Here is a 16,388-nt window from a genome sequence, read left to right on the forward strand (position 1 = left end):
ATGGGTTGGGATGTGTCCAAACTTACCGGGTGGCATTGTCATGTGTGAGGGTCTTAGGAAAGTTCACTTGCACGCTTATGAAGGTAGGCTATTATATGAAGGATTTTTATAAACCCGACTTTAGATTCTTTTGAAATAATGTCATTCCCGAAGAAATCACAAAGGGGGGCGTGAGCAATAAGCATTTAATAGACAAGGTTGTTTAAAAAACAAAGTTTCTTTATTGCTTATTACCAACTTGTTTAATCGGGCATATGTATACATGGACAATTACATACCAAATAAACTTGGTGTGACCCTTGAGTTATCCTGGTTAGGCTTGTTTCATACTGGAAAGTACTACCTTGCCATGAATTAGATTATCACAAAGATAGGCAATAGCATGGACAAGAGAAGGGTTGTAGCAATATGGAAAGGCATGAAAATGTTGCATGTTACTCAATGCATAGATGTTGATGAAATCTTCTTTTTCAAAAATGCTCCTTTTAGGTACTTCAAGGGTACTGGTGATCTTGGTAAATAACAAAGAACTGGAATGCTATGGTGATAGTCTCAAAGAAGAAAGAGAAGAAAAAGAAAACGATGTGCTCAGTAGTAAAGGTAACCCAATATCCTTAGATAGTGATGATGAAGAAGATTCCTTCCCCAACTGCACTGATAAATTTTCTTCTATCTGCAAGAAGGAAATCCACCTACTAGCGGAGCTTATTATCGAGTCTCGTGATTTTGTACCTTTCTCGTCTAGCTGAAAAGATAAGAAGGTGATTTTTATGTAATGTGTTGTATTCCATTATCGTACGTCGCTTTTTGGGCTTTGGTGTAAGAACATATGTACATAATATATAAGGTTTCCCATCTTCATCTCCAAAAACTACGTATTTTAATTTCTGTTGAATTTAATTTTCTTTCATCTTTGCTAAAACTAATGTTGTAAAGTTTAATCTCAAAAGTTGTTATAATTTAAATCATTCCTAAAGATTTTAATGTCCTATTTACGTAAACCTTACCAATAAAACCTTTGCCTTTAATTGGAACCTTACACTGTGTGAATAGGAGTTTGTCAACTCTTGAATCTCAATAAGGCCATGTGATTTAGAATCTATTCGTTCACCTTCTTCCATACTCTTTTTCAACATTTTTCCAACTTACAAATCACCATACACATAATAACCTTTGAACAATAAAAAACACAATCGAGCAAAGGTTTATTCTCCCTCTCAAGCACACTGTGCCATCACCATGATTTTAACAATCACGAGAAAAAAAATCTCAAAGACATGACCTCGAGGGGTATACCACATGAGTTCTAATGAAGGAGTTTTTTAATTCAAAATTTTAAGATAAATTTACAGAAATACATTTGTAGAATGGGTTTTTTTAATGGATCTTTTTAAAAAAACCTGTAAGTCCATAAAGAAAAAGGAGTCATTTTATTCATGAAAAATTCACAGGTAAGGGGTTTTTTAAATACCCCTTGAATGCACATGATACATAGGGTTTCTTAGTAGTGCACCCCCGAGGACATGACAAATGTGTAGTGTTGCATTTGAAATGACACATCTTGGGCTGTTACACTATTTTTTGGAGGTTAAGATCTAACAAAAGCTAGGCAGCATTTTTATCTGTCAACAAAAGTATGTATAAAAGAACTTACGGCATTTGGAATGAGGAATGACGCCCAATGGATTTTGGCTTAAAGCTCTTTATTAGACATTCAAATCCTTACGGATGAGACCTTTACACAAGAGGCCGATTGGGAGTATAATATTCTTGTATAATACATTCAAATCCTTACGGATGAGACCTTTACACAAGAGGCCAATTGGGAGTATAATATTCTTGTATAATACATTAGTTTTATTATTACTGTTTTGAGCCCACAAAGAACCATTAGAAAGCATGTATAAGGGTTTTAAACTACAATACCATCGATTTGACTCCATAGATTGATTAAAGATTTCGTACAAAAGGCCATTGATTTTCCTCCTCATTGCTAATACTAAAGGCCATCAACAAATTGCTGGTATCATGGTGGATCAAATGTGACTAGAAACATCATGATGAAAGCATGATTAGTACTAAGCAATGTTGATTAACTTAATCACAAAATGATTAGCATAAGCAAGTCATGATGATGAGAATGAGAGAGTATTATTCCATTATATGAGTGCCTCATTATATAGGATGAGTATAAGAGATAAAAGATTGATTAAGTACAATATTAGGTGTGGAATCATCACCTAGTATCTCTCCATGATTCTAGCATTCAAAAGTAAACTCTAAGACCTAAATATAAGGAGAGGCATCTCTATCTACCCTTGATTCTCCATGAGTTCTTTTCACCTATATTTGGTAGATTCTCTTCCCCCTTTACTGTTGGATAACTATCGTTTGTGACCTTTGAACCAAATGCCCTTAACTCCATGATATTTTGGTGTTTATTTTTTCAACACCCTCCCTCAACAAAATATCCATGACTATAAATGATGACAATGCTAATCCTAGTAACAACTTACAATGCTGATTATGATGGCCATGATGGTGCCCATAGGTCTTACCTCAATTAGGTTTACAATGTCAGTTATCATGGTTGATGCTACAAATCTAGTTATGTTTACAAGTTTAGGATAGAGAGTAGACTTCTAGGTGGGCTGGTTCTGCCTCAGTGGGTGAGACCTCTTCTTTCTCCTTAGCATTTTCATCATATTCTGCTTCACCTGTAGGTAGGCCTTTTGGGCCTTGTTTTTCTATGAAAACAGTCTTTTTCTTCGTGGTTGGGTTTGCCACAAAAGTTACAAGACTTCCTTGAGAAATCCCTCTTCATTTTTACTTAGTGAAAGTCTTGAATCCAGCTTTCTTGAATGAACCACTTTTGTTGTAGAAAGCTCCCTCTTGGATACCATGTCACTGCTTGAGTTTCTATTCTTCCTCTAAGAGTGTTGCTTCTATCTCCACAAGCTTTAGAGAAGGAAATGTTGATGAGGGTGGTTACTATGTTTTCATAGTCTTCTTGTCGAAGACTCTTTAAGAGCATTGCAATACATACATCCTCATCCATTTTGATTTTGATATCATCTAGTTGAGTAAGCTTGCTTTTCATGTAGTTTAGGTGTGTAGGCTTAGAATCTCTAGAGTTTATTTTTAATTCAAAATACTTGATTAGTAAGCTGATTTTGAAACTCTTAGCTTATGTGCCAAAGAGATTTTTTATCTCTTCCCAAGCCTCAAATGAAGTTTCCTTACTATAACTAAGTGATGGATGAATTGGTCATACAATCCCAAGGCAATAATGTGGCGAGATCCTTCTCGTCTTTGATGATCCACAGTGCTTGAGCATCCCTAATGATAGGTTTCTTCTGCTTGCCATTTGTTGCTACACTCCACAAGCTCTTCTTCATTAAGATGAATTTGATTTGAGTGTGCTATGTGTGAAAGTTCAACCCATCGAACTTGAAATCCACGTGTGCCCATGATTTATGAATGAGATGGAGTGGTCTTACCACTTAATCATTATAATAGGCTAATGGCATTGGCTAAACCCTTTACAAATTGTTTTGATTAGTGCTACATAACGATTAATCAATGAATGCCAAACACACTCCCAAAAGCATAAAAACAGAGAATAGACTAATTTGGAGTGGGCATTTAGAGCACCAAATCAAAGGGCTTTTGCAATGCGAGGTGATAGAGAGTTGTAGCAGATCCCCAATGATATGAATGAACCCTCAATGGTACTGAGATTAGTGTCTACTCATCACCAAATAGTGAAGATAATCTATTACATTATGAGAGCAGAGAACAAAGAACACACTTCGAGTGTGATTGAAGTAGATCTCACCAAGATTAGGCCAAAGCACTTTTGAGTGTATCTACTAGAGATTTAGCATTATAAAGACATCATTAAGCATAATAAACAATCCTTAATCTTAGATTTACCAAAGTAGGTAGTAGAGAGTTCCTAGGTTGAGATCTTCTACATGACAACGTTTTCTTCAAAAACTAAGTTGATAGGCTTGTAGAGGAAAGGAATCGTTTCAATCTGAAGCAAAGTCTCCAAGATCTGATTTTTCCCTAAAATAGGTCAATTGCTATCGACAGGTGTAGGCAACAGGCTACGCACTGTTTGTGTTGATTTATATGATCTACAGTTGCGCCTTCAAGTTGGGAAGTGGCTCCAAGTAGCGGCTAAGGCAATGGAGTGGTGTGAAGTGAGCAATCAACCTACCACTAGGCAATGGTTGTGGAGGAGAAGAACAAAATGCATAAAAGATCACTAAATGTTTATTAAGCATAGTGACTAAGGGATATCGTAAGCATAGTGACTAAGGGATATCGTAAAACTAGGGTGATAGATCTATACCAATTGTTCGCATCATGGTGTATCAAATGTGATTAGAGACATCATGATGAAAGCATGATTAGCACTAAGCAATGTTAATTAACTTAATCAAGCATAGTGACTAAGGGATATCGTAAAACTAGGGTGTGATAGATCTACACCAATTGTTCGCATCATGGTGTATCAAATGTGATTAGAGACATCATGATGAAAGCATGATTAGCAGTAAGTAATGTTAATTAACTTAATCACAAACATTAGCATAAGCAAGGCATAATGATAAGAATGAGAGAGTGAGTGTTACATAGGCTGAGTGATTAGGTACAAGATTAGGTGTGGAATCATCACCTAGTATCTCTCCATGATTGTAGTACAAAAAGGAACTCCAAGTCCTAAATGTAAGGAGAGGCATCTCTAGCTACCCTTGATTCTTCATGAGTTCTTTTCACCTATATTTCATAGATTCTCTTCTCCCTTAACTACTGGATAACTATGGTTTTTGACCTTTGAACCAAATGCCCTTAGCCCCATGATATTTTGGTGTTTATTTCAACAACAATTAAAAACTACTATTCTACTTAAGCCAAGAAATCGAAAACCATTAGGTTTACAATGTCAGTTATCATGGTTGATGCTACAAATCTAGTTATGTTTACAAGTTTAGGATAGAGAGTAGACTTCTAGGTGGGCTAGTTCTGCCTCAGTGGGTGAGACCTCTTCTTTCTCCTTAGCATTTTCATCATATTCTGCTTCACCTATAGGTAGGCCTTTTGGGCCTTGTTTTTCTATGAAAACAGTCTTTTTCTTCGTGGTTGGGTTTGCCACAAAAGTTACAAGACTTCCTTGAGAAATCCCTCTTCATTTTTACTTAGTGAAAGTCTTGAATCCAGCTTTCTTGAATGAACCACTTTTGTTGTAGAAAGCTCCCTCTTGGATACCATGTCACTGCTTGAGTTTCTATTCTTCCTCTAAGAGTGTTGCTTCTATCTCCACAAGCTTTAGAGAAGGAAATGTTGATGAGGGTGGTTACTATGTTTTCATAGTCTTCTTGTCGAAGACTCTTTAAGAGCATTGCAATACATACATCCTCATCCATTTTGATTTTGATATCATCTAGTTGAGTAAGCTTGCTTTTCATGTAGTTTAGGTGTGTAGGCTTAGAATCTCTAGAGTTTATTTTTAATTCAAAATACTTGATTAGCAAGCTGATTTTGAAACTCTTAGCTTATGTGCCAAAGAGATTTTTTATCTCTTCCCAAGCCTCAAATGAAGTTTCCTTACTATAACTAAGTGATGGATGAATTGGTCATACAATCCCAAGGCAATAATGTGGCGAGAGCCTTCTCGTCTTTGATGATCCACAGTGCTTGAGCATCCCTAATGATAGGTTTCTTCTGCTTGCCATTTGTTGCTACACTCCACAAGCTCTTCTTCATTAAGATGAATTTGATTTGAGTGTGCTATGTGTGAAAGTTCAACCCATCGAACTTGAAATCCACGTGTGCCCATGATTTATGAATGAGATGGAGTGGTCTTACCACTTAATCATTATAATAGGCTAATGGCATTGGCTAAACCCTTTACAAATTATTTTGATTAGTGCTACATAACGATTAATCAATGAATGCCAAACACACTCCCAAAAGCATAAAAACAGAGAATAGACTAATTTGGAGTGGGCATTTAGAGCACCAAATCAAAGGGCTTTTGCAATGCGAGGTGATAGAGAGTTGTAGCAGATCCCCAATGATATGAATGAACCCTCAATGGTACTGAGATTAGTGTCTACTCATCACCAAATAGTGAAGATAATCTATTACATTATGAGAGCAGAGAACAAAGAACACACTTCGAGTGTGATTGAAGTAGATCTCACCAAGATTAGGCCAAAGCACTTTTGAGTGTATCTACTAGAGATTTAGCATTATAAAGACATCATTAAGCATAATAAACAATCCTTAATCTTAGATTTACCAAAGTAGGTAGTAGAGAGTTCCTAGGTTGAGATCTTCTACATGACAACGTTTTCTTCAAAAACTAAGTTGACAGGCTTGTAGAGGAAAGGAATCGTGTCAATCTGAAGCAAAGTCTCCAAGATCTGATTTTTCCCTAAAATAGGTCAATTGCTATCGACAGGTGTAGGCAACAGGCTACGCACTGTTTGTGTTGATTTATATGATCTACAGTTGCGCCTTCAAGTTGGGAAGTGGCTCCAAGTAGCGGCTAAGGCAATGGAGTGGTGTGAAGTGAGCAATCAACCTACCACTAGGCAATGGTTGTGGAGGAGAAGAACAAAATGCATAAAAGATCACTAAATGTTTATTAAGCATAGTGACTAAGGGATATCGTAAGCATAGTGACTAAGGGATATCGTAAAACTAGGGTGATAGATCTATACCAATTGTTCGCATCATGGTGTATCAAATGTGATTAGAGACATCATGATGAAAGCATGATTAGCACTAAGCAATGTTAATTAACTTAATCAAGCATAGTGACTAAGGGATATCGTAAAACTAGGGTGTGATAGATCTACACCAATTGTTCGCATCATGGTGTATTAAATGTGATTAGAGACATCATGATGAAAGCATGATTAGCAGTAAGTAATGTTAATTAACTTAATCACAAACATTAGCATAAGCAAGGCATAATGATAAGAATGAGAGAGTGAGTGTTACATAGGCTGAGTGATTAGGTACAAGATTAGGTGTGGAATCATCACCTAGTATCTCTCCATGATTGTAGTACAAAAAGGAACTCCAAGTCCTAAATGTAAGGAGAGGCATCTCTAGCTACCCTTGATTCTTCATGAGTTCTTTTCACCTATATTTCATAGATTCTCTTCTCCCTTAACTACTGGATAACTATGGTTTTTGACCTTTGAACCAAATGCCCTTAGCCCCATGATATTTTGGTGTTTATTTCAACAACAATTAAAAACTACTATTCTACTTAAGCCAAGAAATCGAAAACCATTAGGTTTACAATGTCAGTTATCATGGTTGATGCTACAAATCTAGTTATGTTTACAAGTTTAGGATAGAGAGTAGACTTCTAGGTGGGCTGGTTCTGCCTCAGTGGGTGAGACCTCTTCTTTCTCCTTAGCATTTTCATCATATTCTGCTTCACCTGTAGGTAGGCCTTTTGGGCCTTGTTTTTCTATGAAAACAGTCTTTTTCTTCGTGGTTGGGTTTGCCACAAAAGTTACAAGACTTCCTTGAGAAATCCCTCTTCATTTTTACTTAGTGAAAGTCTTGAATCCAGCTTTCTTGAATGAACCACTTTTGTTGTAGAAAGCTCCCTCTTGGATACCATGTCACTGCTTGAGTTTCTATTCTTCCTCTAAGAGTGTTGCTTCTATCTCCACAAGCTTTAGAGAAGGAAATGTTGATGAGGGTGGTTACTATGTTTTCATAGTCTTCTTGTCGAAGACTCTTTAAGAGCATTGCAATACATACATCCTCATCCATTTTGATTTTGATATCATCTAGTTGAGTAAGCTTGCTTTTCATGTAGTTTAGGTGTGTAGGCTTAGAATCTCTAGAGTTTATTTTTAATTCAAAATACTTGATTAGCAAGCTGATTTTGAAACTCTTAGCTTATGTGCCAAAGAGATTTTTTATCTCTTCCCAAGCCTCAAATGAAGTTTCCTTACTATAACTAAGTGATGGATGAATTGGTCATACAATCCCAAGGCAATAATGTGGCGAGAGCCTTCTCGTCTTTGATGATCCACAGTGCTTGAGCATCCCTAATGATAGGTTTCTTCTGCTTGCCATTTGTTGCTACACTCCACAAGCTCTTCTTCATTAAGATGAATTTGATTTGAGTGTGCTATGTGTGAAAGTTCAACCCATCGAACTTGAAATCCACGTGTGCCCATGATTTATGAATGAGATGGAGTGGTCTTACCACTTAATCATTATAATAGGCTAATGGCATTGGCTAAACCCTTTACAAATTGTTTTGATTAGTGCTACATAACGATTAATCAATGAATGCCAAACACACTCCCAAAAGCATAAAAACAAAGAATAGACTAATTTGGAGTGGGCATTTAGAGCACCAAATCAAAGGGCTTTTGCAATGCGAGGTGATAGAGAGTTGTAGCAGATCCCGAATGAACCCTCAATGGTACTGAGATTAGTGTCTACTCATCACCAAATAGTGAAGATAATCTATTACATTATGAGAGCAGAGAACAAAGAACACACTTCGAGTGTGATTGAAGTAGATCTCACCAAGATTAGGCCAAAGCACTTTTGAGTGTATCTACTAGAGATTTAGCATTATAAAGACATCATTAAGCATAATAAACAATCCTTAATCTTAGATTTACCAAAGTAGGTAGTAGAGAGTTCCTAGGTTGAGATCTTCTACATGACAACGTTTTCTTCAAAAACTAAGTTGATAGGCTTGTAGAGGGAAGGAATCGTGTCAATTTGAAGCAAAGTCTCCAAGATCTGATTTTTCCCTAAAATAGGTCAATTGCTATCGACAGGTGTAGGCAACAGGCTACGCACTGTTTGTGTTGATTTATATGATCTACAGTTGCGCCTTCAAGTTGGGAAGTGGCTCCAAGTAGCGGCTAAGGCAATGGAGTGGTGTGAAGTGAGCAATCAACCTACCACTAGGCAATGGTTGTGGAGGAGAAGAACAAAATGCATAAAAGATCACTAAATGTTTATTAAGCATAGTGACTAAGGGATATCGTAAGCATAGTGACTAAGGGATATCGTAAAACTAGGGTGATAGATCTATACCAATTGTTCGCATCATGGTGTATCAAATGTGATTAGAGACATCATGATGAAAGCATGATTAGCACTAAGCAATGTTAATTAACTTAATCAAGCATAGTGACTAAGGGATATCGTAAAACTAGGGTGTGATAGATCTACACCAATTGTTCGCATCATGGTGTATCAAATGTGATTAGAGACATCATGATGAAAGCATGATTAGCACTAAGTAATGTTAATAACTTAATCACAAACATTAGCATAAGCAAGGCATAATGATAAGAATGAGAGAGTGAGTGTTACATAGGCTGAGTGATTAGGTACAAGATTAGGTGTGGAATCATCACCTAGTATCTCTCCATGATTGTAGTACAAAAAGGAACTCCAAGTCCTAAATGTAAGGAGAGGCATCTCTAGCTACCCTTGATTCTTCATGAGTTCTTTTCACCTATATTTCATAGATTCTCTTCTCCCTTAACTACTAGATAACTATGGTTTTTGACCTTTGAAAAAATGCCCTTAGCCCCATGATATTTTTGTGTGTATTTCAACAACAATTAAAAACTACTATTCTACTTAAGCCAAGAAATCGGAAACCATGGTACAAAACCCTTGTTTAACATCATCCCTAGCACGAAAACATAGCTTACACGCAAGGGTGATAATGTCAAAGTATCTGCACACTATTTGCCACAATTTAAAGAATTCGCAATGGTGGATATATCTTCTAAAATGTAGTCTTTTTCAATAATGTTCATTGCAATATCAAATTTGTCATGTTGAATCCTTAAAATCAGATTGACTACCTTCTATGATGTTTGTATTGCAATTGATTAATATAATAAGTTCATGTAAATATCATAAACCAACTAACTTGTTACCCATGATGCAAGCATGATAGTGTGCGCACCGTAATTCCACTTGCGCTATTCACACAATGTAAAGTTTACAACTAGGCTATAAAATAGAGACAACATATCAATCATGTAAGAAAATTTCAATGCAAGCCTTTGATGAAACAACATACAACGACACTTTTTTTTAATAAAGATGTCTTCACCAAAACAAAACAATAGTAATTTTAACATCAACTTGTAAGTCAATATTACGTAGCCAAAAATAGTCACCCTATTTATGTAAACTCAAGTTAAAGGGGACATAAGTAAGTCATTCAAATTTATTTTACCTTTGGACCTTTAATTTCACATTTCACTATGTAAACCTCAAGTTAAAAGTTGGATTGGGTGAGAGAGTATTGGAAACTCACACACACACACAACATTTACACTCGACTAGGCAAGCACACCACTTGCTGAAGGGAAGGGGGCCAGGCCAGGCTTCATTTTTGACGGGCATCGTGCACGCTTTTGGGTGTTTTGGATATTAAAAACTTTATTTAAAAAAATCGCTGTAAACCGTCAAAAAAAATACACGTAAATTACGAGACACTTGCGGTTTCCGTCAAATTTGACGGACAAGGGTGCCCATCAATGGAGGGGGCAAGTGTAAAGTCCGTCAAGAGGCAATCCTGGAGGGAGGAAGTATTAAGTCCCTCGAAAGAGCGGATGAGGTGTGAAGCCGGGACAGTAAAAGAATCTAGAAAAGTAGAATGCTTTTCTGAAAGATTGAAATTTGATACCAATATATATTTATATTTACTGCCCGGCGGCCAACATGCAGGTTCAAAACGTACGAAAACGTGTCCCAAACAAAGAGTATCAGGAGTTACGTGCAGGAGCAACCAGGCGGAGGTTTAAAAATAATGTGTGCACAGTTTCGGGAATCATCTGGCAGGAGTAAATGTCCAAAAGTAACGAGCCGCAGAGTAACTTCACCATGGGTAGATGTGGACACAACCTTAATAATAATAATGCTGCTTGAAAATAAATGCAAATCATCACCCCGCCCCCCTCCTTCGAAAGCCTCGAAATTCGACTTCTGTAAGTTCTAACTTGGCAGACAGACAGAAAGCTACTCAATATAATTTACTTGGGTCAGGGCTGAAATTGGAAGGCCTGGCGATTTGAAGACCATAACCTGGCTTGACCTTCAAAAATCAACTAAATATGTTTTGACCTTAAAAATCAACTAAATCTATGCGTTTTCGTTTTTTTTTTTTCAAAATAGTGACCTTTTGTGACCCTATTTTTCTGAGAGGCCTTATCTAAAGGTTGGAAGGGCTTTTTTATCTAGAAGGTTTGAAGCGTCAAATTTAGCACTTGTTGAGGGTGGCCCTTCTTTGGAAGATTAATATAGCCCAAAAATTTCAGTATTAGAGTAACTAGGCTTTAGTAAACCACTCTAACGCTGAAACTTGTGCATTATTAAAACTATAAAATATTGAGATTAAGCATTACCATCTCTATATATTATCTTAAGGAAGAGTTTTACAAAGCTGCAACGTGGCAATAATTTGGAAGTTCGAGAAAGGGAAGAGGAGGTTTGGCCTCATGACTAAGTGACACATCAGGAATCAGTAGGGATCTATGGTTGGAAAGAGGCGTCGCGATCGGAATTTGATCAACACCTTTAGATTCCCAAGTGAACTGTGGCTCGAGGGTAAACTAGGGGTGACATCACGAGGCGAACTAGGGGTGAAATAGGGTGAACTAGGCAGACCTTTTCCGACAAGAAAGTGAACTAAGGAAACATTTTTCGGTAAGAAAGTGAACTAGGGACCAAAATATCAAGATTTAAATTTAAAAACACTCTCCATAACCTGCTGGAAAGTATAGCATAGTGGTTAGATGTTGAAAGCTTGAGCTGATGGTTCCAAGTTCGAATCCTCTTTTAAATTGAGCTCAACCCCTCCAAAATTTTCTAAGTCCCAAAAATACCCATGGTATACCCTGAGTTCACCCCTGGTTCATCCCCCTCTTGATTCATAATGTGTCATTTAGTCTCGTGGGAGGTTTGGGTAGAATTTCATTTTGAAAGCCTCAAAAAATGTGCTAAGCACGGGTTTCCAACTAGTGTTTCTTATGGAAGGGCCACACAAGCAGCATGCATGACGATTAAAGACTAAACATACTACTGGGCCACTTGTAGCATTCTGATAATTCGGTCCAACGCGGGGACGAGTCACGAGACCATTCTTAGCCACCTGATGATATATACCTGCACCGTCATGAGGTACTTGCTGCTGAAACACTTCGTGGAATAGCCATATCATTATTGCATTCCCAATAGCCTACATACTCTAATCCGGGAACAATCCAGGTAATCCAGCCTTTTCATAAACTCAAGCATGCCGTGCTTGAGTTTATATATATAAGGATGAAATACAAAAGAGAGAGAGCCGCCTGATGAAGGCTAGCACAGCAGCTGACGCTTAGCAGCATCAGAAAATCCAAACCAAAATGGCCCCCTAGAACCAGACCCACCTATCGTTTGTTGGAAGGCTGGTGATTGTCAAGCATTTTCTTCTAGCATACGATGTGTTTGTCGCCACCTACTGTGTATTCAGCAAAGAAATGCTGCATTAAAAGCTCCCCACTTCTCCGAGGTCTGGCGTGTGGGTGGCAAGGGATTCTAACTACACTACAATGGACTTGGCAACTCCCACTAGTTAGTGATGGTGTGCCCTAGGAGAAAGCAATTGGTGGTCTCATTGCAATAAGAACAAGGAAAGCTGCAAGCATTCATGCACCTACACCAAGCCCATAAGCTTCACAAGGCAGGTCTCAGCATTTTGCAATGGCACGATTGGGAGGATATTGCCAGGCAATATGAACTCTCATCCCAGCACTCAATGTGTTGCAGGAAGCAGCACACCCATTGGCCCAGATCACTCTAGCTAAGACTGGCTAATTGGCTTTCCAACTGGAGTACCGCCTCACGAAAGCCCCTATTGAACATGAAAACTTCAGATGTCCCAACCTGCTTCACTGATTGGAACCACCAGCTGGCTGCCCGGTGGAAGTCTTAGTATCCTTCAAGGGCATGGAATAGACTCACTATGGAGCTCTAGAAAGCGCCCCATGTTTCAGGATTAATGTTTTTCTTTGTAAGGTTGTACATCACAAACTCCCCACTCGGGACCGGTTAGCCTTCAAGCCTGACATCTCTGTCTTTTGCTCCCTCTATCATTCACAAAGGAACATGTCTTTCATCTCTTCTACTCATGCCCACTAGAGCGGGCTGCATCAAATGGCTCCGTGATAAGGAAACTCAGTATCCACTCATATGGAAAAATGCCTTGCTTGGTGCTTATCATGTGCAAAGAGTGTATCTACCATGTGCAACACGCACACAAGACTAGCTGGGAAACTTAAAGCTAGGCAGACTGATTAGCGAGCTGGGCTAGGGATAGACTGACGAGCGGGCACCCAAGTATGAACGGACGGGCGCCCAAGTGTAGATGCCGAGTGACCAGCCAAGAGCCTATAAAAGGGTGGCCGAGGCTAGTCAATTGTTTATAGAGTCTCGCGAGTCTTTGCAAGAGCTCTACGGTCAGGAGCCTAGATCTAGTGCAGACATGCACTTGCTTCATGCAGTCGAGGCCGACAGCAATCTCGAGGCCCGTGAGGGTAACTCCGTGACGGTATGGAATGTCACAAGGTAGAGACTGGCGGGTGCGTCTTGCTAGTTAGCTCAGCTCGTGGCTCGGTGCGGATAGCCAAGACTTGTGGGTTTTGCCCACGTCTGTCATGGTTGGGTGGTGAGTCAGGCCTGCACCCCCTTCACGTTGTTTGGCTTTGTTTTTCGATTCGTGTTTCAAGAGCGCTCTACGAGGAGATCCATGAGGATTTAACAGCGCTAAGAAGCTGAATCCTCTAGCCGTGGACGTGCTACGCCTTGCTTGGCACTATGAAGCTGAATCCTCCGGCCGTGGATGTGCTACAATATTTTGAACACACTATGGATGACCCAGAATCAGCTACCACTGCCCTGCATGGGACCATTGAGTTGGACATACTTACCCACCCCTTTAGTATAAAACCAACATTTAGTTGACTTAATAAGTCGTCCTAATTTTGATTGATTGGAAAAAAAAACGTATTAATCAAGCACTGTCCCGACCCTTAGTGCATAAGAAATAATAGTGGAGGGCCCTCTCTAATGCACCGAAGAAGCACTGTTGAGGAAGTGTATTGAGGCAGTAAAAGGGCAAATTTGACGAGTTGTCAAATATGAATTGGCTGAAATGTATTGTAGTTGCTCCTCTTTCGGCACATCATGGCCTGTAACTAATGAATTTGCACCATTTTCAAATTTGTAGATTTATCACCCCCATGTTACACCACTAAGTACTGCAAGAAAATACACTCGCAGCCTTTCCATGCTACCTGCACAGATCTGAGTACAGGAACACACCCCATGCTCGTAGCATGTGGTATACATTATTGTGGAAACTCTCCGGGTTTACAACTATAAATCTCCTTTCATAAGACACTACACGAGCACATGGACTGGTGATGGTATCGTTCCAGGTTTGCCCTTGATTGAAGCTCATGCTTCTGTGAACAGTACATTTTAGCATACCCAAGGACACTCTTAGGATTTTGGTCAAAACATACAGTGCAGTAAACTCTCTTTCGAATTGTGCTGTTTTAACAGAGAAGTTTTCATAGCCCAAGTTTATATGTTTTAGATGCTCCAAGCAGCATTTCTGAGACAACAATTTCAGAAGAACATATTGGCATGTCATCGGGGGGTCATGACAATCAGGGCCTGGAGAGAATACACAGGATCCTCAGTGTGAATGCTCCCTGGATTCTCAACCTCTCTAAAACAACTAACTGGAATTTTGCCATCGCCTGGATTCGCTAGTTTCCTATTCTAAAGCTCACACAGGAGAGCAATCGAACGATGGAAAAAAGTTACGTGAAAGACTGAGTGGGATGAGGATCGTCTTGCCAGAATGAACTTTATATAAAATGCAAGCCCAGATTGCACAACAGCGTGGAAGGGAAGGGAAGGGAAGGGAAGGCAAGGACATATGCACCTTCATAAACACCGGACCCTCATGAAGGCCCCGTATCTAAAGGAACTGAGTGGCGCGAAGGCAAGGGAATGTGCACCTTCATAAACACCCAACCCTCCTGAAGGCCCAGTATCTAAAGGAGCTGAGTGGCCAGAAGACATACTACAACTGTTATGACTAACAAGAAATAGAGGTAGGGAAGCACAACCTATTGAGAAAGACATGTTTTCAATATCCTACACACAGCATTTTTTATGTTATAACCAACAAGAAAGGGGAACCACAACCTATTGAGAAAGGCAATGTCCAGCCTGGAATGGCTACACTTGGGCACAACTACTGCATTCTAGCTTCTGAGAAAACATTTGTGTACAGTATAGACTTCCTAATCACACACACAATTAAGATCTCCCCAATACAGATACATCCCCCATGCATCACATATGATTCAGCACGAGCATAAATGACTATCTTCAGAGTTACAGGCAGGTGAAATGACTCCATTAATGTAAGTGAAGTTAATATATGCATTAAATAGTCTCATCTTCCAGTGGTCCTCCCCGGTGAATCATGCACACCTCTCTCTCTCTCTCTCTCTCTCTTCTATTAATTTACACATCGGACAACTAAGTAAGAAATCCATGGTTCAGGTCCCACTTCCCAACACTTCAATGCTGTCTCACCAATGATGTTAAAAGTATCATCACATCTCTTTCCCTCTCCCTCTCTCAATCTTTCAGAGGAGATGAAGTTCAATTGGTTAGGTCAATATCAAAGGCTGGCTATTTGATACTTTGGTTCGACCCGCGGCAGTAATGTAGGGGTCATCGTTTTGGACACCAGATTTGGGATACGGGAGAGACTGCAGGTTATATCGTGATGCTTTCACGCATGATGCCATAGTATTAGCCGAATTCAGTTCATCCCCTCACGTTACAGATGTGACACGCACAAATGTGGACATACTTAACTCCCCTATTTTAGCAAGAATTAGGAGCCTCTTTAGGCATTGCCCAGACTGGTTATGGGATTCTTGGTGTTTTGCTGTCCAAAGACCTGGCTGACAGCAGTCAGGTAGATGTAGGGGCAGTTTTATGAGCCTATAAATAGCAAGGGTTAGTTCATTGTGTATTCATCTGATCCCTCATAGGCATGCCCCACCTTTTGGAGGCCACGATTGGCTAGGATCTATGAACATCTTGATACCTATATACAGAAAACATGTTTCAGCAACATCTCTCTCTTCTCTCTATTCATCTGTGTGTTTTTGCACAGTTCTTAATATAGGCAGCTCTTCCGCATGTTACATTGGTATCAGAGCTTGTTGGAAGTCCTAGAAGTGCAGTATTGGTGCAGATGTGGAAAGCGTACAATACAA

Source organism: Cibotium barometz, chromosome 22 (assembly GCF_041138505.1).
Source record: "Cibotium barometz isolate CiBa-2024 chromosome 22, ASM4113850v1, whole genome shotgun sequence".
NCBI classification, from domain to species: Eukaryota; Viridiplantae; Streptophyta; class Polypodiopsida; order Cyatheales; family Cibotiaceae; genus Cibotium; species Cibotium barometz.